Genomic DNA, 19746 nt, shown 5'->3' on the forward strand with positions numbered 1-19746 from the left:
CTCCAAGTGCAAATTCCAGGGAGAGTTCTGCTCCATTATGCCTTCAAAGTCTCTGCATAAAAGCTTTCCCTGCTGCTGGATGATGTGCTTTCTTGGAGAGGAACGCACCCTGATTTGCAGACACTGGAATTTGATGAATCACCTTTGGATGTCTCAGGAGGTCATCAGTCCTTCTTAACCTGATCAAGACGATACATTTCTATCACAGATAATTAGGACTATTTGGAGGGTTTTCTTCGGATGTTCACCATAGTTCTGGATCTGAAAGAATGAATTAAAATGTGAGTCTTAGCATAAGGAAGTATTGTTCTTTTTATACAAATCTCGACTAAATCGTGTCCACATTTGAGAAAAATGCACGTACCACTATAAACAAGAACAATAAATTTAGGAGTAAGTTGTTAAGTGATTAAGTATAATTTCCAAGTGCTTTGCTCTGAACTATGACATCTTTGTCTAATTGTCACTTCTTCTTGTTCATCACAGTAGTGCTCGTAATTGCTTTTTTTCCTGTTCTTTAGGCTGATGGATGTCAGTATGATCTTCTAAAAACATGAATATTTCTAATTAAAGATGTTATATTCTTATTCATCTTAATTGTCCCTATAATTGTACTCATTCCATCCAAGTTCTGCTGTTAGGGGCATAGTTATAAACCCAGAGTACAAAATAGTGAAGGTTCTGGAAATGCATAGGAAAAAACATCTCTTCTAGATAAACAGATTCACCATTAGAAATGGTGCAATAAATTTTGAAACGGACTTGGGCACTCTAATAGGATTGCTGAATGTGTTTTAATTTAAGAGAAAATCAGACTGGCCATTTCATTATTGTAATAGTCTTCTTTGACCTCCTAGTGCATCTTTGGTTACTCTGATAAGGCACTGTATTTTATTAGTGATTGTTTTGCATCTGCTGTTCCACAGTCTTCGTAAGATTGTTAGGTGGAGGAACGAAAGATCTGCTTGCAGTTGCCACTCAACTACTATGCCATTTTAATTTTTTTTGCTTCAGTAATGAACACTTTTTTCCCCTGTAACCTCAAAAGCTTACGTTGAGAAGACAGAATCCCAAAGATTTGGTAAGGCTTTAAACAGAAGGAGCTTCTCATTGGTGTGCTCTTTCAAGCCTCATTACTAACTCCCAACAATGTTGCTGTGATCCCCTGCTCCTTCATCTCAAGATACGCCCAGGGATTCACTCGCAACCTGCTCCTGTTGTTCTGCAGGTGCATTAAAGCAGCGAGGTTTCCAGGACTGGTCCTTTTGCTCATTTTCCACGTTTGGGAACACACCCTGGACCTTTCCCTCTGTGCTGGCTGGGTGGCTTTGGAGCCCCACCACCACAACCGGGCTGCCTGGAGCAGCATCAGAGCATTCCTTCTGTCAAGCAGCCGCCTGACTCTCCCTTTTCCCCCGGGGCAGCACAAACGACGGCTGCCTCCCCACACAAACCCTACCCCTTGGGGTCAGGAAACCTGCCCTGGAGGCCACCTCAGCCTCGGGCACCACAGGGGGAAGCTCTGCAGCGGCCGGGAGCCGCTCCCCGGGCCCCAGGTGAGAGCCGGCCGCCCTGAGGCACCGGCGGCGCCATGTTGTGCGCCCTCCGCGGCGGCCCCGCCCGGCCGGCCCCCTGCGGGCCGCGGCGCTGGGCGGCGGCCAGGGAGGAGGGAGAGGAGACGGGAGGAGAGAGGAGAGGAGAGGAGGGGCGGCGGCGGCGGCCGGCGGCCGGAATCGTTTCCTGGGTAAGGCTGGGAAGCGTTTCCGGAGGGCTGGCTGCATCCCGCAGCGGGCTCCGGGCGCCTCGGGAGCGGCGCGGTGCGGCGGGCAGGTGCGCTCTCACCGCGGCGGGGCTGGGAGGGACGGGACGGGACGGGACGGGACGGGGCGGTGCGGGGCTGCCGAGCCCCGGTGCCCTCCCTTGGGGACAGCTGTGCCCCCGGTGCCCGCCGCGGCCCCGCTTCTTTGCCCGGGGGCTGCGGCGGGGCCGCCTCCGGGGCTGTGCAGCGGCCCCGGCAGGGAGCTCTCGGTGGGTTTGGGGCTTTCCGCGACTTCAGCGCCGGTTACTGCTGCTTGGGGGCCGTGCGGGTGGGAGCCCGGGGGGAACAGCCCTCGGGACGCGGCGTGGAGCCGCTTAATTCCCTGTAACTTCTCCCCTCGGTCTCCGGGCAGCGGCGGAGCTGCTCCCAGCCGCAGCCGGGGAGGGATTTGGGGCAGGCAGAGAAGGGGAAGCACAGCGGTGTGTGGCCGTGCTTGCCCGTGGCGTCTTGCTGCTCTCGGCTGGGCCCCTGCCTGCTGGGGAGCACCCGTGCGGTTCTGCCCCTCAAACACCAAATTACTAAATAAACCCCAAACTGCCTCCAGGGCGCAGTTCTGCCGCTGTTGCGCGGTCCTGCAGGGCCCCGCCGTGTGCCGCAAGTTGTGCGGGATGGCAGCGCCTGCAGCAGGTTGGGGCGCCGGGCAGGATGCGCTGCGCTACCCCAGGAGCGGGGCTGCGGGCTTGTCACCGTGCCCCTCCGGCTCATCCAGCATACCACCATCCTGCCGTCTCATGCTCTAGCGCTTTCCAGAAGCCCCAGCGAGTTGACTGCCTTGCGCTTGAAACTATTTTCTGCCGGCGTAATTAGGTTCGGTTGAAACGTGTTTTAGCACTTAAAGGGGGAGACATCCTCTTACGGTGACCTTGTGGCAAAATCTTGGCTGGTTAACTTCTTTGCGTAGAACAGCCGTGCTAAGCATGGGAATTTTGGTTCTTCCTTTGCAGCAATGAGTGCTCGATGGAACACTTTTCAGCTTCTTTTCTTTCCTGATTGTTTAAGGGAAATCAAGATCTGGAGAGGACTCTTCAGGTGGAATGCTGGTTTTGTTGCACGTTACGAGGAATATGTGACTTTACTGTATTGAGGACGACGGTTCTTAACACTGAAGCAGCACAAATGAATGTGCCCTCAGTGAGGAAGGAGAAGGTCTAAGCAGTGGGTCACAGCAGTGTGGGAATCATTTCTTAGCAGAGGGGATGCGTAACTTGCAAGCCTGGGTTGTTATTGTTATTTTCAGTTTTGCAGCTAAGGAACCAGTGACCAAAAATGATCGCTTTTTGGTGGGGCACTGGGTGGATTCTGCTGTTCTCTTGGTCAGGAGGGACAGTGACGTGCTTAGGAAATGCTTGAGGATGTGTGGCGAGGACTGCTGCAGTGTTGGAGCTGAAGAGAGTTGTGACTTTAGGAGCTAGTTAGGAGGAATGTGAGTACTTGAGATTGCCTGCTGTAAGGATTTCTTACCAGAGGCTGGGAGAAGACTACAATGAATCCTGGTAGTTGGTAGGTGATGGTAGGTAATCAACTGATTGCATCTCTGTCAGATGACAGATCTATGCTTTTCTGACCTAGGATGTGCAATCACACTTGAAATCCATGCTGAAACCAGACTATACCGCCCGTATGTCTCCTTTGGGTAGAAGGCAAGGGTTTGCCTCTGTCCTGTGCTGTAGGCAAGGAACTCAGCTGCTGGGATCACCAGAGCAGGAGGAGATGTGCAGGGCACATTAGCTCCTTACAGGCCAAGCTGCTGCTGTCCTGCTGCCACGGAGAAGGTGACGGATGGTGGGGCGTGTTGGGCAGGAGACTGGCAGGAAGGACTGGTGGGATGGGTGGGAGCTCCGGGGGAATATCGGGCACATCTTCTCACTTGTGCTTCTGGTGGAGCAGGTGCGGAGAGTGGCTGGGGTAAAGAAACAATTGCACCAGAGGAGACGAGGAAAGCCTGGCTCGTCTAGCCTAGGAAATGAGGCCTGAGAGGGGATACGATTGCAATCTGCAGATACAGCAGGGATATAAACAGTAGAAACAGAGAGGAGCTATTTAAACTAAAGAACAATGTTGGCACGAGAACAAATGGATGTAAACTGGCATGAATAAACTTCGGCTGGAATTTTGTTTCTTCCCTAAATGGAGTGAGGTTCTGGAATGACCTTCAAAGGGGAGAAGTGGGAGCAAGACCCCTGACTGGCTCTTAAAGATATATTGAGGAAGTTTCTATCATGTGCTTGGCTCTGTGGTATTAAGAGATGAGGCTCGGTGACTCAGGAAAACCTTTTCTGTACGTATGAGTTAACTGAATACAGATTTTCTGTGTTAGTGTTTCTTATTTTAAAAATCTGACTTTCAGACCTGACATCAGAATAAACTGCTTGCTTTACAGTTCGTATCACTGCTTAGAAAGGATTGTGATGTGCTTAGCGGCCACTTTCTGAACTATTTTACACGTTTAGGTTTTCTTTCCTCCAAAATGTTGTATTGGCTTACAGCAGTATCTAATTATGTGGAAACATCTGTTTTTTAATGTGAAAATCCTACAAAAGACTATACTTTGGGTGCGAGAGCTGTTTGAGCTTATTTTTCAGGTTACAAAATAAACTGCAGAAAAAGTGTTCCTTGATTGAAATAATCAATAAATTCTGTAAAAACAGGAGTTGGGAGGGGACAGCCGATCCAGATGGTGCGAATTGAGACCAGTGCTCCCAGCTACGCTGTGACTGGAGGGCTTTAAAGTAACTTTGAAGACAAGTCTAGTTTATGTACTTGTCTATGGGGTTTGTTTCATTTGCTGTTATGCAGAACGGCTGAGAGTTATCTTGAGTGGTGGTTATAGCAGTTCGACTTGTACAGAAGTCTGTAGGCCATTCTAAAAATATGGTGTGCAGCACAAAACACAACCAGCTGCAGATACTGCGTAATAGGTCCTGTGACTGTCAGAAGTACGTGACAGCTTCCAGAAGATGGAATAAATATAAAAAAGGAAGAGCAGCAGTGATGGGGCAAGGGCTCACCTGTCTGCCCCAGTAGCCACCTGGGGCTCGACCCAGCCATGTGGCATCCAGCTGGCTTCATCTCCGAGCAGCACTCCTGGGTGCCTCCAAATGCTTCTGCACGGTCTCTTTCTGCCTGAGCTGGCTGCAGCTCCGTGGGCTGATGGCCCCCAGCCTTGATGGGCAGCATCCCAGCACCTCTGGACCCGTGTCATTGTCCTGGTCTCACTGTGGGTGAGCACTGCTGGCTGCTGTCCCGTAGCTGTAAGGAGTTGGGAGCGCTCTGTGTAGTGTCCTGCTTCAGCTTCCTTTAAAAAAAAATAATAATAATAAAAAACCTTCACCTTCAACCTCCTTCTTGATCTTTTTTTAATTTTTCTACTTGTAGAGCAGATGCCCAAGGAAAAATAAGATTAGGGTGACCTTATACAACACCACCTCTGTAGATGTTTTCCACAGCTCTAGTTGTTTTCAGCTTGGGACTGGCAGAGCTGGGGTTACCCTCTGCCTGTTTCCAAGTGCTTGGTGGCTTTCTGTTCCAAATGCTTGTCTGATCTGTCTGCAGCCCCCTGGGACCTTATTGCAGCCTCCACGGCCTTTGCCCAGGAGCACTGCTTGTCTGTAGGCCTGCTTCTGGTTGTGTAAGAATTCCCTCCCGTTTGTTCTCTGCTGGATTCCTTCCTTTGGTGGCTTGTAGCTCCCGTGTGGCAGAGGCAGTGAGAGATCCTGCATTATGACATTCGTGACTTCGTAGTCCTCTGTCTTCCTCTTCCATTTGTAGTTTTACCTGACTGAAGAGCTGCCTACTCATCTGTTCTTTGTGCAGAGGCTGTCCCTGACTCTGAGCACCCCTTTCCAGGGGTCCTTCCTATCTCTAAAGATCCTTTTAGGGTGGGAGGATCAGGACTGCGTGCAGTTTTCAACACGTAGGTGAGCTCTGGGGCAATGCAGTGACATAACCGTGCTTTGTTTTCGTAGTGATTTATAACATTTGACGAGCTTTTTGGACTGCCGATGAGCTCATTTCATGGATGTGTGCAATCGTAACCTCGCGATGTTGCTCCGGCGCACGATCGTTTTGGGGCCGATCAGTCACGTAAAGCCGCGGTTGTGCCTTTCCCACGTACATCTCCTTACATCTGCTGTGTTTATTTGCATTAGTTCTCATCTCTGTGCTGTTGACTCAGTCTCGCAGGATTGTCTGGAATTCTTCACATCCTGTCCTTGCTGCCCGAATAACGTTTCATCTGCAAACTTCCTCAGCCCGCTGCTCCATCCCCTTTCCAGGTCTCGTGAGCGTCTCAGGCAGCTCGAGTCCGAGCACAGGTTGCTGCTGAACTTCACTGGTGACTTCTGGTCGCTCCAAGAGAGACTGTTTACCCTTATCCTTACCCTGCTTCTATTTTCCAACCCTCTGCATGTCCACATAAGACCTTTCCTCTTACCTCTTCCAGCTTAGTCCCATAAGAAACCCCATACCTGTTTGGTAAGTCCTTTCGGAAACTCAAGGAGATTGAAACAAATGGCTATACCCGTGTCCACGTTTGGTACCAACTCTGAAAGGCTTATAAAGCAGCGCCGCTCCTCCAGAAACCGTGTTGACTTTTCTAAAATTCTGTCCCTTTTATTACCAGCGTCTGTTAAGCTCATTTTGAGCGCAGCGGAGGTGCTTGGCTGCGCAGTTCCGTGCCTCCCCGAAGCCCTGCTGAAATCCTCGCCTCTTTTGCCGCTTTCCGTTCCCCCGCTGCAAAGGACGTTTCAAGTGGAGCTCTGGCAGAAGGATTTGACCAGAGAGCGTCCTGGGATTTCTAATGGAAATTTTCTAATGGCCGCTGTTTTAGCTCTGCCTGGCCTGAGGACCTGGTTTCCTGAGCCTGTCTCCAAGGCCGTGAGGGCAGGCCCGCAGCGAGGTGGCCTCACGGGGTGTAGGGCTCTGCCTCAGCAAGGAGGGCTGGCACCTGGCCCGCGTTGTCGGTCAGACAGTGGTAGGCCGTGCCTGGGCATTCGTATGCTTTCCAAAGAATAAAAGTCAGGTTCAGTTTAGTTTTTGTCCAAGGTGGATCTCTAATTCTGTCTCCTGCAGTCAAATCCATTTTTTTTAAAACCAAATTATGCTGAGCTTCCGTCTTCTTCCTTGAAAATGTGTCATTCGCATGGGTAACTGCTTAGATATTTTCATTTTTTATTTTTTTTTTACTGCTGAAGAAACTTTGCATCTGTGTATTACGCTGATGAGTGCCTTTAAAGTGCTCTGTAACAATTAGGATGATTAAAAAGATGCAGATTCCTGCTTTTATCAGTAGTCTGCGTGCTGCGTGTGATACGCCTAGAAACCTACCGTGGATCTCAGATGAATGGAGTCAGGTGCGATTTACTCGAGGATGTTTCCTCGTGAATGTAAACGATTAACATCAGTAGTAGCACAGTAAGAGTAATGATATGTGACAGAGGAAGGTTGCTACAAAATAAAAATGTGTAAATTTTTGCTTCTGATCTCAGTGTGGGATAGCCGGTGTCTGTAGTTCTGGCTTATTTTACCTAGTGAATAGTGCTGCTGCTGCTAAAGTACTCCTCGGCAAATTTCTGGCAGACTTCTTATTGACAGCTTAATCTTTTGGACTTCACGATTCAAAAACCTCTGCTGAAATCTCAGTGGTGTCCCTCTCCAACTTGGCCAAAATAGAGTAATAACCTGCTGATTTAGTCTCCCAGCTCTTATTGTTTGGCTGTCCCTTTTTTTTCCCCCTGTAGAAATCTCGCAGAATCTTTCTCTCTCCTTTGTCTTCCTTGCTGGATTGTGTTGCTCCCCAGGTAATGTATCCCGTCAGACAAGCATCAGCTCGGCCTGCCCTGGGGAAAAGCCTCCTTCTGGAAGCACGAGGCATGCTTTGCGATGACATGCTTTTAACCAGTTTTGCAGTGTTGAGTTCCTTTGTTGAAGGGTTGTGGGTTGTTGTGGTTTTTTCTTTTAATGCAAATATAGCTTAATTTTCAAAGGCACCAAGAGGAACATTTCTAAACTTCTGCAGATATCCGTGTAGGAGTGTTTAAAACAAAAAACACCACGCCCCAAGGACTGGATATGGGCACTAAAACGTAGTTCAGTCAGGACTAATTTTTCTTATGTGTATTAGCTGGCTATGGAGGGAGGTTTCCTGGTTCCAAAGGGAGTGAAAACAGCGGGAACAAAATGTTCTCTACTGTTATGAATCAACTTGTTTGAGCAGAATAACCCACCAGAAATTTTACATATTTTTGTTGTTGTCTATTTGTAGAAACATGCCATTTCTTTGTAGCATTTTCAGGGTAGAATGCACTCCAAACAGTTACTAAATTACAATAATTTGGTGTGACTAATATTGGCATGATTTAGTTAAGCCTTTATCGGGAACCTCTTAAGTATAATTTCTCAAATGGGATGGAGGGAGATGCTGCAGGGCACTTGCTGGCCAGCTGCCTAGCTCAGAAAATTAGGAGCTCGACATTAAGCCATCCTATGTATTTGATGTAGAGATTCATTGTAAGGACCTGGAAGCAGTAGTTTGGGTAAATATGGCAACTAATTCATTGCTACAGTGTTTACATTTGCCTAGCTAATTCTGTTTGAGGGGAGGATTATTGTCAGGAAGGGATGCTTCCTAGCGAGGTATTGAATTGTGTGCCTGTGGAAGATGAAAGGGAGTCGCAAGGTGGAGGAATAAAGAAGAGGGAGGCTCTCACACGCAGAATTCAGCGTTTGCCTGGTAAAATGGGGATTTAAGCACAGCGTAACAGAAGGATAGTTTAATTGGGTTATTTAAATGATATGAAGGTGCATACATACGGGGCACGAGCTTTGAACTGACGGCAAGATGTGGCTGAAAGACAGCGCAGCGGGGAACCCAGCTGTCTGTGGCCTGCACGGTATGGACAAAGCCCTAAGCGCCGTGCGATGGCCGAGCCTCCAAAGTATCCTGCATGCCCTGGGTGTAGCTTCCCTGGTGGGCAGCAGGATGAGCAGCTGGCTCTCTGAAGAGCTTGTGGCCTCGCCGGGGCACACCAGGAAGGTCTCAGTGGTCCCCTGTGCCTGCCTGGTGTGCAGGGGGCTGCTGCAGGCCCTGCGGGTTCAAATGGAGCAGAGAAGGGAGCATGCGTGGGATGTTGGGCCTCTGGGCTTCCCAGGGTGCGAAGTCAGCTCCAAACCCTGTGTTTTCTGAGGGAAAAGCCCCTCGCAGGAGGCTGCTTTCAGGTTCCTGTCAAACTGAATCAACGTGCAAGTTGCTGGGAGAGGCGGGAGGTGGCACTGGGAGGTCCCTGTCTTGGTGAGATGCGGTTACAAGAGAGGTTTTGGAGGTGGTGCCCTTATGGGCTGCGCCTGGGGACCTCTGAGGATGGTCCCCGAGGTTTTGTCACAGGAATTTCTGTAGGCCTGCAAAGTGCCCGGTGCTGGGTGCATTGCCGGAGCGATGCTTTCACCAGGGTAAAAGATCTTCATGTCTATCAAAGCGTATCGGGATGGAGTTAAATTTGGGTAACTCCTTTTCTTAGAACACTGTCAAATACTTCAAAGGGAAGCAATTTCTGTAGGTGTCTCTTGCTGTTTTTTCCTAAAAGTGCCTGGCTGGGTGTTTTTCCCTGGGTGTGTGCAGCACTGAGTGTGTTTTCCTGCGGCACAGCCCCTCGAAGAGCTGCGTGGGCCTGACCCCCTGTAACCGGGCTGAGGTGGGGCACGGGGAGAGGCTCTGCGTCCCGAGGTGGGGAAGCTTGGGACCAAAAACCCTTTGCCCTTAAAAACATTAAATTTTGTTTTGATATTAGCTTTCTCCCAAAGGTACAGACATAAAAGTCGGCTTAAAAATACAATAGAAATAGCATATATACTGACGGGTAAAGAGGAAAGGAAAGGTTATGAAGATAATTTCACTTAAATCTGACAGGTGATAAGAACTGCATGCCTGGGAAATAATTCATATTTTTAGAGTCCAACAAGAACCTGTTTGCATGTTGGTTTTTTTGTTTCTTTTGAATTTTTTTCCCAACACACTTCAGGAAAGCAGTGAAACTCTCTGAGACCATCAGCAAAGGGAGTGGTTTAACTATCACATCTGTGTATGAAAAGCTGTGTGTATTCTGATAAACACGTTTATTTTTGGAAGAATTTGAGGTCTTAAAAGCTTAAAAATAAATGCTTAAAATGCTATCAAGTGTAAGAAAAATGTTTGATACCTGTGTATATGGAAACAAGTATTAACAAAGCAAAATCTTAGTGATATGGTTTAGTGGAGGACTTGTTAGTGTTAGGTCAGAGGTTGGACTCCGTGATCTTGAAGGTCTCTTCCAACCTAGATGATTCTGTGATTCTGTGAAAATAGCTTCAATTGTTCCATCTTTGTTTTTCAGAAGTATTTGAGCTTGGATTTGTTGTTATATAAGTTTGTGGGCTGATAAGATGACTACCCAAGGAGATTAAAATAACTTGGTGACAAGACAGTATTTGCTTCAAACATGTGCTGTTATTTAAACATGTGCAAGAACTGCTAGCAAACAATGCTTGACTATATACGTGTGTTTTAACCTTATTTTTATAATCTTTGCATGCTGTTACAGCAGCATTTATCTGACTGCATTTTTTTTTTTTGCCAATTCTTGGCAATTCTAAACTCTTTTCAGTAAAATATCCTGTATGTTTCCAATTGATGCAAGAACAGATTGGGGAAAAAAATTGAATTAACTTAATGGTCGGGATATTATACATGGCAAAACAGTATCCAGGAAGTTGGCTAGTGGAGGTGTATGGGCATTTAGAGGCCAGTAGGTCTTTTTTGAAGATGAATGTTGATGTATGTGAAGGTGACAAAGCTGGGTGTTGTTCATCAGGGCAACCGCATCCGTGGTCCTGGGAAAGGTTCTTTGCAGCCTGACAGCGTGCTGATACCTCGATGCCCTCACGCTGAAAGATGTGAGATGGAAGGCTGTTCGGTGAACTGAAAATAACCACAGAAAGCTCAGGTGTCGCAGTGAGGGATCTGCGTGGGGAAGGAGGATCCTGAGGGAGAACCATGAGGCCCCCAGGGACGTCAGCACTGCGGTGAGGCTCGCTTCCGAGGACGACCAGGAGGAATGGGAACATCAGAACATCACTAATGGCTTTGTACCTCAGGTGGGAGTCAAGCTTTGGTTGTTTCCCAACCTGGTTTAAGCTGAGAATCAGCCAGCACTGCCACGGCCTGGTTGTGTTACATCTGCGTGCACGTCCCTACCGCTGCGGCCGACCTTGCCGGCGGGAGCTGTGTGGAACGTTTCCTGTGGCAGCAGCCACTGTGGTGGCGCTGGGAGCTCCCTCGGGCCTTGCCTCGCAGTAACCTGCGTGCTGTAACGAGCCCAGCACCCTTCAAGTGCCTGAGAAGACACAGGAGCTGGTGCCTGGCCGCTTGCCACCCTGCAGCACAGCGCATATCGCTGCTGCCCGAGCCCGGCAGGTAGGAGTGCTGCCTGCGTGGAAGAAAGACATTTTGTGGGATCTGTCCAAATCCATAGCGGGTTGTACAGGAGTGAGGCCGAAATTCTTCAGCTGTGCCTTGTTCAGCCTTCCAGTGGAAGAGAAACCCATGTTCCTCCTAACGCTTGCCCAAGTTTTTGTGAATGTGCAAGGTAAAATGATTATTTTCCTAGATTTAAAGCCCGCATTCTCCTTCCTTGAGTTCTCATGGACGTCTAAATCTGTGCCACTTTGAAAACCCCTCTGAAGACAGATAACCCGGGCTTCTCTGAACCCTCCCTGGAAGATTCACTTTGAGGGATTTGGCCTGCTTCTCTGCTTCTGCCGTGTGCTTCTGAATAATCCTTGAACTGTAAATACAGAGCTGGAAAAAATAACATTTGAGCTGGCTGACAATATTCCAGCTCACATTAGGACTTAAATTAAGAAATATGAGCCTATGCTATAAATCAGAAATTTGGGTTTGTAACCCCTTAATTTTTGGCCTGATAAATCCTATTACTCCCAGAAAGCTGTTAAGGTTCATCTCGGTAAGCGCTAAGGATGTTTTAAATCCATGGATTATTTAAGTTCCGCCTGTGCCAAGGTTTAAAATAAGACTGCTAATACACAGAACACGCCAGCTGTAAAACCAGGAGTGGATGGTGTGGAATCAATTCAGGAGACACCGGGCGACCTATCTAACTTCAGACCTACCCAGTGTTCAACTTTAACTCCTGCTGCCTATACTGCTTTTGCTAGCCTGCTGTACAGGGACAGAAAAATCACACGATGCTTATGTTTTCACTAGTATTATTAGTATTCCTGATTAAAAACACTCAAGGATGACTTTATGAAGCCAAGTTGCCCACTGAAGGATCCTTTTCTTTATATTTGATAATTGTGTTCTGTGTGCCCTGCCGGGAGAGCTCCTGTGGAGGGATGAAGATGCTAAAGCCGTTGTGTTCACACTTGCTTGCCTGCTCCTTGGCCATCGAAGCTGAAAGTCACACGCTTTTCATTTGGTGTGCCCTGCTGGCTGGCAGGGAAATAGGGGCTGCGGTTGTGCCCCACGCCTGGTGGTGGTGTCCCTCTCTGGTCCCGCAGCACCTGGCTCTCCTGTGGAGTTTTTGCTTGGCAGGTGGATGTTAGCACCTCCTGGGCTCTCCCCGCTGCTGAGTGGAAGTGTTACAGGGCTTCCTCAAGCAGGGAACTGGGCTTTCCCAGTTTTGGGGTCGCTCTTGGAATCGAGATTGCGAGAAAATGGTTTTGGCGTAGGTGAATGCAATGTGTTGCTATGGCAGGATGTGAAGCCTCCATGCAGGAGGAGGTGTGGAAATTCTAGATCTCGCAAGAGCAAGGCTTAAGCTGGATTTGCTTAGATTTTAAAAACTGGCAGAGGTTAAGGATACCTAAGGATAGTGATGCACACACCCTGTGAATCTAAATCGAAGGTATCAATGCTCCCAAACAATGGCTCAGGAAAGGCTAGTGCCAGTGAGCTCAGGTGGAGGCAGCAGCTAGCATATAAATAGATTAAGAAGAATTTTAATTACACAGAGGAGGTAGATGATGAAATCGTCTGCAAAACCCAGGAGCAAAATAAGCCTAAATCGCTTGCGCAGAATTAGGCACTAACCTTGAAATAGCACTCCGCCATGGAGCAGTGGGGAGGAATGCTCTGTACCAAGTATAACGTAAACACACCTAAAAATGTTTTCTAGGCTTATTTTATTTTTTCCCCTCTCCTTACTTGTTTTAAGGCCTAGATTTGTTCGGAAAGATTCTAAAATTATCTACATTTGAGAATAAAGCTGATTTGTTTCACAGAAACTAAGTTTGGGTCTGGGAGTTTCGAGCTATGCTCCTTTGCATTTTCTTGGCAATTCCTAATGTAGTGTGGTGTCCGTAACTTTTATTTCTCACTTTTAATTCAAAAGTGCTAGATAACTCAACTGCTTTCACAGCACAACAGGAAGTTTTAAAAGGCCTTGAGAGATTCAGTATAAAGCTAGCAAAACGGCCACAGCTGGATGGTAAAAATGAAAACAAAACCAGGCATTTTCCAACAAGATGTTATTTGGATGTGGCAGGCTCAGGGACGAGCAGCGGTTCTGCCTTTCTCAAAAGCTTCTCATGAAAGAACCTTTTTTTAAAGCAGAGCAGTACACGTGTTAAAACTTGGCTCTTACAGAGAAGCTTTCTATAATCTGATACTGAAAGTATCCGCTTGCCGTATGGAGATTGGTAGTAAAATTACCTGTGCTTTTGAAATGGATGTTTTCCTATTTGTTAGCCATAACTTGAAAGCACCACAGTATCTTAAGCTCAACAAAACGCTTAAACTTGAAGCAAAACAGTTACTTTAAAGGAATTTCAGTGATGGAGAACCTCTCCGTTCTGCAAGGCGGGAGTAATGCAGCTGGAGCAGATTGGGGTCACTGAGCGGCTGCAGGAGGCTGATGGAGACAAACCATTGCCGTGAAGTAACAGTATGGTTCCGATCCCCTGCGATGGGGGGACCAGGAAGTGCGACACAACCCCAAGCCGCTACTGGGTGGTCTAATTCTACGCTGTTACCTTAAGCAGCACTAGAGATGGCTTCAGAAATGGAACTGTCGCTGTAGAAAGCTCTCTGTAACAACCAAGATCAGGCTACTTGCTTTCTTGCCTCTGAGCAGGTGCGGTCTTAAGGCCTCTGTGTGCTATTTCACAGTATAACAATTTGTGTTGAAAACACCTTTTTTTCTTACAGGATAGAGAGCAAAGTATTCGCACTGTTAGCATGGGGTTAACGTCTTTTAATTACATGCTTTAAATATAAAGCAAAGAAATGTAGCATAAAACTAGGACCCAGGAGCGATGGTAGCACACAAGTTCCTTCAAGGCTGCTTTTAGCAAAAGGGATCTGTTAGGCTGGATATTTGCTGGTAAGTGTTATCACTAAGGTCCTTTTGTCTTTTTGTCTCGATTAAACTAATCTTACCTTTAGCCTGCATCCTGTTTTTGTGTAAATCGCTAATTGCTCTTCTGTTTCGTTTGGCTGTGACCAGCCACCAGCTTTGGGATCATATGATTGCTAAGGAACTCTTGGTGTTTGAATTGTGTGTGATGTCCTCTGGCTGTGTGCAGCACTTCTGGCTGGCTTGGAAGGGAAGTTACACATTGCCTGGGCACCCCAGCAGGTGTTTTCAGCATAGTACCTGTTTTGTTTGTTTGTTTGTTTTGTTTCTTTTTTGAGTTGCTGCTAATAAGATGAGCTTTTAGGTGGAATAGCTGGAAGTCTATAGTTGCTGCTCCCAATAAGCTTGGCATGTAAACCTGAGAACTTGGCTATGCCGGATGTGTTCTCATGCTCTTGGGTATCAAAACTGGCTTAAACCTTTTGGCTTAATTTCATGCCGGTGACCGCTTTGCACAAACACGTGCTTGGGTCACCCTGGGACAGGCGTGTGGAAGTGCTGAGGAAGAGCGTGGCGTGCCAGCGGTGGAGCTGGGAGGAGGATGCCTCACGTGCCCCTTCCCCGGCACGGGGCATCTCAACGCCTCTTCCAGAGCCTCGCGGCAGGGCATCACTTCCCTGCTCTAGAAAAGGTTTCTGTGACTTAAGCAAGTTGTTTATTTTCCACTCGTACATCAGCCCTGTTTGTAGAGAATTTTGTGGGTTTTCAGCATTTTGCTTTTTTTAGCTTTGAAACAGTTTTTAAACTTCCACCCTGAAGGATTATTTTTTTTTTTAATTCTTTGTTATTTCTTGGTTTTGGTTCTAATAGAACATGAACCTGTGCACAAGTTATTTATTTTCTTAAATGGTAGCAGCCTTGGTGTGTTTGAAATGAGGTGTTGTGTGTTTACAGAAGAAACAGTCTTGTAATATGTAAAGTTTTAAAACAAATATTGGAGGAAAGAATAACTAAAAACATGAAGGGAAATGGGAAAAATTGCAACGTAAGTTTATCCACAGATAGGCTGTGCCAGAGTAAATGACTTTTTTTTCCTTCCACCTTGAATTGTGAGTTGGGTTCAATGTGTTAAGTTTATCTGGTCTATAAGAAAACATTTGTTATGGCATGAAGAGGAAAACGCTAAACCGCGGGAGAGAGGCGTTACGGTGATGAAAGGCCTGGTTAAAGGGGGAATAAGAGGCTGAAGAGCAAAGGAGCCCCCTAGGCTGGAGGAGGACTCGTGCTGGGATATCTTCACAAGAGCTTTGGCAACCAGAAGTTAGGAACGCGCAGAAGACGTGTTAATCGTGCCGGTATTCAGCAAGATGTTTGTAGGCATGTCGAGGTATCGAGCCGTTATGTAGTGTGCTGCTGAGGTCTTGTCTAGGAAGAAGTGAATCATGTTGATAGTGAGAAGGAGATGATTTGAGATTCCGTGTAAAGGCAGCTCCTCGTACTGAACACGTTCGTTGGCTGTGGCCCAAGTAGTACCCAGCTTTTCACGGGGAGATGCTCTGGGCTTTCTCGTCTCATGTTTTCTCAGGTCTTTCCTAGTTTCCTTTCCAGCTCTGCCTCAGTTTGCCTATGTTTATCACGCTTTCTCTTCACAAAGTAGCACAGTGCTCTGTTTTGCTCGGGGCTCTGGAAAGCTGGTTGAAGCTAGACTTTGCTAATCGTCTTTGGAAGCAGCACTCAGGTAACTTGGGCTGGTTTACTCAGCCTGGGAAAGGGAAGGACCTCTATAAGGTCTATAATCCAAAGATTAAGGTCTCCATAAGTCTCTATAACCCAAAGGTCTACATACGAGGTCTCTCTCTGTGGATCTATATATATAAAGGTCTATATATAAGGTCTCTATAATCCAAAGGTCTATATATAAGGTTTCTGTAATCCAAAGATTTGGTCTTTGGACTGCCTGTGGCTACATATTTTCCCAGGATGAGGATGCAGCTTTCTATGTGGCCTCTCATACCTTGCCGTGAGGTGGATTCACGAGGCGTTGGTAGAGTTCTGGTTTTTCCCTGCTTGCTGCAATGCAAAGACTTGAGGAAGGACTTGACTGCTTACGTGATTGTAGTAACAGGACATTAAATACAGGTGGTTACCTCATACATTTCTATTAATTAAATGGTATATTTGACTGTGAACTGAATTCAGGTTGTGTGTAACCTGAAGCCCTACTGGGTTTCAGGCTTAGTTTGTGCTTTATAGTTGTCTGTCGTAATAAATAAAAATAACACACGCCATCTTCCTGCCTTGATTTTTAAATGTCAGCACAGCCCTACTTCTGTGTAAGTGATTTTATCTTTAAACATAGCACCGGGGAAGGACAAGCAGTGTTTGGAGGTCAGTTTGAGTTTCCTGCTATCACCAGCCCTCTTCCTTTGGTAGCGAAGTTGGGAGCTGCCTCTTCCATCCCCATCCCACAGAGACAGGGAGCAATGATCCAAATAGTGTCTGTGCTCACTCCTTGCAGAACTGCACAGTAAATGAAGGCAGCTCTGTGGGTTAGACAGGGAGGATGTTAGGGCAAGGAGGAGGGATGGCTTCCCTAAATCCTCTGCTGCATTGAAAATCTTCCGGGCAGCAATTTGAGATTTTATCCAGAGAGCCACTGGTGAACCTTTTATTCAGGTGGTAAGCGCTGTGCTTTAGTAGAGTCAAAGGGCGGTATATAGGAAATACGCTTTTCTTCTGTAAACTAAAGCGTTTACCACCCCTGTTAATGATGCTTAGTATGTTATTTAAGTAACCCGCTGGAGTCTGGGGTAAGATAGGACTGGCTGGGAGGTGGAGTGCTAAATTTGGGGCCCTTAAAATCATGACTTAAATACCGTGCATGCTTAATTCTGTAAGAGATGTTGTTTCCAATCTCCTCAGGCCTATGGGTCTGAATGGTTTGGGATGCTGCTATTCAGTTACTGCGGGGATTTTGATGGTCTGGGAAGATGTTTTTACCTGCCAGAAAACGACTTTGTTCATTTTACTTAGCAGAAGAACTGGACATTGCTTTGTTTTTGTGGTTTAATGCCTTGAAGACACGTTTTTTGGCCAGCTTCTTGTCCCACTGATGCTAATGGGATAGGTGGGCTGAAGTACTTCCCTCTGAGGTGAGTGAGGTCTGGATCATGTTTCAAAGGCACGTCGCTTTGTTCAGGTGAATTTACGCCCTTTTTTACCCCTTGTGCCTTGAGGTTGGGTCATTGGATCCCCAAGATCACGAGCTAGAGGCAGCATCTGGCTCTTGGTTTGGCTGTGGGCTGACAGAGCCTGAGCACCAGCCGGGTTGGAGCGCCTTTTGGACGGCCTTTCCTGGCAGACAGGTTGACCTTTGTAGTTTGAGGATACTGTTTTTCAGATGTGTGCTTTTCGGTTCTAAGGGCTCAGCTGGTACTTCTGTAAAATTGATGCGTATCCGAGACCTAAGTCAAACTGTTTGTCTGGGGGCTGAATTAGGCTGGTGAAGGATTGAGGTCAGGATACTCTTTGGTTGAAAACATTTTCTCTGTAGCTCTGACAAGCAGTGTGTCTTCTTGCCATAAAGAAACTGCAGAACACGAGGCAAAATTACCGGAAGCCAAAGATTTATTGACTCTTAGGTTTTTTCCGAAGCAGGCTCTAGTGCTTTGTGGAGGAGGACGGCTGTATTTGGACTCAAGTGTCCGGCGTCTGCTTACCGACTGCAGCATTTGGTGCAGAGCAGCGTTCAGAAACCGCGTGGCTTTGCATGGAAAGCAGCAGCACAGCCGTGGAAGGTTACTGATGGCTCTGTGCACGATTAAACGCGGGCGGAGGCAGGGGAGCAGTGGCGCAGAGCAGAGGAGGCACCGGCACGCGTGCCATTTGGCTCCCGTTCAGTCTTTCCGGGTGGGTTGGGCCATAAACATCTCTCCTCCGTCTCCCCCTGCAGATTGTGCTCCCTGCCAAGGAAAACTTAAACCTGCAGAGTATTGGAGGCTTTTCTGTGCAGACATACCTTTTGACTGTGATCACGACGGAACATCTCCCTTGCCATGGGTAACCTTTCGCAGCGTTGCTCGTGTCCCTGCGTGAGCACAAGTATAAAAAAAGATTAATAAAGGCTTTCCAGCTGCACAGTTTTTTTTTTTCCCTCCAAGGTGAAATGCATAGGAAAGTTCAGTGTGGCTGATGTTCTGATTTTTTTTTTAATGTTTTTGTAAAAACAAGTAATTCAACCTTGTTATTAAATGCCCTTTGATTTTCTTTCTTAAATCATCTGGTTGTATCAAACTGCCTAACTTGTGTTCTTAGCATTGTTTGGGGCAAGTTTTATATTTAGGAAAACACTTTATCGTGGAACACTTTTAACGTTATGTTGAAAAATAGTATTTAAAGACCAATGAGAAGATTTATGTTGTGAAGGCAACCGTGTAGCACCTTACGAGGTATCAGAACAATGCGGGTATTGCAGATTTGTGCCGCGAAGGTGCCTGTCTCCAGTTCCCCTCGTAACTGTGTAATTGTGTTTCATCACGAGAGGGCCTGCGGATGTTGGTGGTGCTGGGGAATTTAAGACGTGCTCTAATGTCTGGCTTATGCGAGGATTCCTGCATGTATTAAATATCTGGTAACTGCGTTGATGCGTTTTGGGAGGCGGCTTGAGTAATGCCGTGCAGTCGGTAGTAAGCTCGATACGCATCTGTCTTTTCTTGCTGAGTCACAGTGGGATGGAGACGTAGGCGTCCCACGGCATCATTTTCCATAGCCTCCGGGGAGATTTCTCCACCTCCATCCCTTCAAAACCTTGGAGGGGTGAATTCCTCTCTCAGCTCCTGCTTTGCTGCTGCTGAGGATGCTTTCTGTGGTGCTGTGCACATCCCCCTTCCACAGTTACCTGTGTGGTAGTTTTATCTGTTAACCTGGCTTCAGTTTTGGCTTTCAGATGGAAGGTGTGAGCGCCATGGGTGCCAGCATTGGCGTTATGAATGGCAGCTGAAAGGCAGTGGCTGGTCGTGTAGATGATAACTTGCATGTTGGTGGATATATCCATGGACGTGGTCTGACATCCAGGAGTTGGCACAAGTGAAATTCATCTGGCTGGTTACTTGCAGTTCATCCCTTTTATTGTACAGAATCTTTCTCTTTAAGACAAGAAAAGGCTTTATAAGTGACCTGGAGTCACCAACAGAAAGAGCTGTCGAGGCCCTGCTTGAAGTTGCTTAAGTGTTTAATCATTTTGTGTTTAATCAAGTGTTTAATCACTAAATGTTTAATCGTAAGTGTTTTTTTCTTTTTCCCCTTCAGTGATCGCTTTGGTCAGAGAGGAGGGCAAAGCCCACCAGCTTGTTTGCAACTCAAGCAGCTGCGCTGCTCTGGAGGACTGCTGCTGGCACTGTGCTGAGCTGGGGCTCTCCAAGTTGAAATGAGAAGATTTTCTTGAAAATGTAAGTTAGGTTCTTTTGAGACTTGCCTGATTCCCTAAAATATGTGCTGTTAAAAGTTTGGTCAAAGCTGTGATGCATCGGTATGCTTAAATGAGAACAAAATGTTTGTGGCTAAGGACTGCATTTCATAAGT

At 47.0% G+C, this 19746-nt stretch overlaps 1 protein-coding gene across 23 annotated transcripts in view; it reads left to right on the forward strand.

Annotated features, from left to right (window-relative positions):
- Positions 1–1620: 1620 nt before the first annotated feature.
- APBB2 (amyloid beta precursor protein binding family B member 2) overlaps positions 1621–19746 on the forward strand; it is a 172263-nt gene continuing 154137 nt past the window's right edge. For 8 of the 23 annotated variants that reach the window (XM_040556976.1, XM_040556985.1, XM_040556968.1 and 5 more), the window contains exons 1-2: positions 1681–1830; positions 19474–19613. The gene's annotated coding sequence lies outside the window, so the exon portion shown is untranslated. Of the gene's footprint in view, positions 1831–18207; positions 18226–19473; positions 19614–19746 lie in introns of those variants that run through there. The other 15 variants (XM_040556974.1, XM_040556975.1, XM_040556986.1 and 12 more) reach the window with 5 other exon arrangements.

This window comes from Cygnus olor, chromosome 4 (genome assembly GCF_009769625.2).
Source record: "Cygnus olor isolate bCygOlo1 chromosome 4, bCygOlo1.pri.v2, whole genome shotgun sequence".
In the NCBI taxonomy this organism is placed as follows: Eukaryota; Metazoa; Chordata; class Aves; order Anseriformes; family Anatidae; genus Cygnus; species Cygnus olor.